The following is a 2,342-nucleotide window of genomic DNA, read 5'->3' on the forward strand; positions in this document are numbered from 1 at the left end:
GATTTATAGTTCTTAAAAGAGAAAGGAGGTGATTGGAATTTTACCCTGGGGACATTTTTAGCAGAAAAACACCAACACTTGGTGGTGCCTGCTGTGTGCCAGGCAGTGTTCTAAGGATTTTATGTATATTAACTCACTTCCTCCTTCATCAGTCAGGAAAGGTTAGGTTTTGCTGCAGTAACAAACGACCCCACATCCCAACCTGACAACAATAACAATAGTTTATTTCTTGTCCATCGTGGGTCAGCGAAGGCAGCTTTACCCTTGGTAAGCCGAGCGGTCACCAGGTGAAGGAGAGTGAATCATGGTGCTCACGCACTGGCTCTCGAAGCGATGCCCGTCACTCCATTCACGTTTCATAGATGGAAGCGAGTCACGTGACATCGCCCAAGTTCAGGGGGCGGGGAAACACAATCCTGTTGCGTGCTGGGGAAGAGAACCAGAAATCCAGCCAGGGGGTTAGAGAGCATCGCGAGTGACTGTCCCCCATCCTCCCCATCTGTGTTATGAGTAGGTACAATCGTTACCTACATGTTTCAGGTGAGAAAACCAGACATCAGAGAGGTTAGGTAACTTGCTCAAGGACATACAGCTTTTAAGTAGCTAAGCAAAGAAATCCAAAGTCCTCAAGGAAACCTTCACATTTCTCGTTTGTGGCAGGCTGTTTATGTCCTACTCTGGGACACACACGCACTCACGCCCCCACACCGACCTCACAGCAGGGTGATGGTTTGGGGCACGTGGAGCTGTGAGGGCCCCTACACCCTCCCCTCGTCCCTTCTGCAGCTCAGCTGAGATCACTGATTTCCTGGTACTTTGTAATAATTTATGGCAAATCTAATGTGCCCTCCGCTGCATGAGCTCATCCGAATTCCCTTCTATTGTCTGAGCCTCATTCCAGGAGACGTCCTCTGGGGGCCCCTGGCCTCATCGCTCCCGGTGATTTATGGCACCAGCTTCCCCGCCTGCCCGGTGAGAGGCAGGAGGCGCAGGAGAGATGGCGGGGAAGAGCTGGTGGTCTCTTCCCCCCGGGAGGAGAGCAAACCTGAGGAGCGCCGGCTGTCAGCAGCACGCACCAGGCAGGCGTTCCATGGCTGTCCGTACAGGGCAGCCCGGCTGGGCTACCGATGGCCCATGGGCATCTGGAGCTGACCACGTCAGACTCCACCTCGGGCCTCTCCTCCTGCTGTTTCCCCGTGTCCGTGACGCCACCTTCATCTGTGATTCTGGGCTGAGACCTCGGGGTCATCCCTGATTCCTTTTTCTCTCGTGCCTGATACCCGGTTCATTCCGAAAGCCTGTTGTTTTTGTCTTCAAAACGGATCCACAGTCTGACCGCGATTCATCACCGCGGGGCCCCCACCGCGTTCCAGCTGCCATCCTCGCTCACTCAGCCCGGTTCAGCAGCCACCTTCCTATCTGCCGGCTGCCACCTGGCCCCACGCGTCTGTCACCCACACGGCAGGCGGAGGGCCCCTGTTAAAACCCGTCACGTGGCTGCTCTTCCGCCCAAGAGCACCCACGGCTCCCATCTCATCGGAGTGAAGGCCAGAGCCCTCACTGCGGCCTCAGCCTGCAGGCCCAGGCCCTGTCCCCTTCCTGCCCCGCTGCGCTGTGTCGAGCCGTTCACGGCCTCGGCGGCAGCCACACCGGCGTCCTCACGGCGCATGGCATTTGACGGGCACATTCTGGTCTCCCCTCTTCCGCGTCCTGGCGACACGACCCCTTCTCAGGGAGCTCTCCTCTGCCTCTGCGCCCTGCCTCCGGGCGTCCCCTGTCCCCGCCCCGCCGCGTGTTCTGACCTGGGACGCATACGCCCACTTTGTCGTGCGCCGCCCCTGCTACTGGAATGCCGGCGACTGCAGGGCAGGGGTTCTCCCGTTTGCTCCCCGCTGCACCCCGACACCTGGAGCAGCGCCTGGCATGCACCAGGTGCTCACCAGACGCTTGCCAAGTGCATGCGTTCACACATGAGAGAAGCACCTACTGTGGGGTCTCCGGGTCACAGCGGAAAGGAGGCCCGATGACGGAGTCGGGAGAAGGCAAAGGGGCCTACAGTGTCGTAACCCGGCGAGACCCGGGCCCCGGCCCCCTCCTCCGGGGAATGCGGGTGGCCGTGCGGCTTCACGGAAGGGTCTGTGGACGAGGCACGCACGGGTTAGCCAGTGTTGTTAGCTATACCTGTGGGGGGTGGGGGGACAGCACCTCTGCCCCTTCGTTACCGAAGCAGGAGCCCCGCCACCACCGCTCTCTAAAAGCAGAGACCTCTGGGAGTTCGCCGTTGACTTGTTAAGAAAATGATAGGTTCTGTCAATATCCAAGGCGACCGCTCTTAACTTTGA

General features: G+C 58.6%; 1 long non-coding RNA gene across 1 annotated transcript; it reads right to left on the minus strand.

Moving 5' to 3' along the window:
* Positions 1-207: 207 nt before the first annotated feature.
* Positions 208-1,772, minus strand: LOC120615998 (uncharacterized). Its single transcript, XR_005656415.1, has 2 exons — positions 1,046-1,772; positions 208-426 (listed from the first exon to the last, which is right to left on the minus strand). It is a non-coding gene; the product is annotated as an uncharacterized LOC120615998 (long non-coding RNA).
* Positions 1,773-2,342: the final 570 nt, after the last annotated feature.

This window comes from Pteropus medius, unplaced genomic scaffold (assembly GCF_902729225.1).
Source record: "Pteropus medius unplaced genomic scaffold, Ma_sr-lr_union100, whole genome shotgun sequence".
Lineage (NCBI taxonomy): Eukaryota > Metazoa > Chordata > Mammalia > Chiroptera > Pteropodidae > Pteropus > Pteropus medius.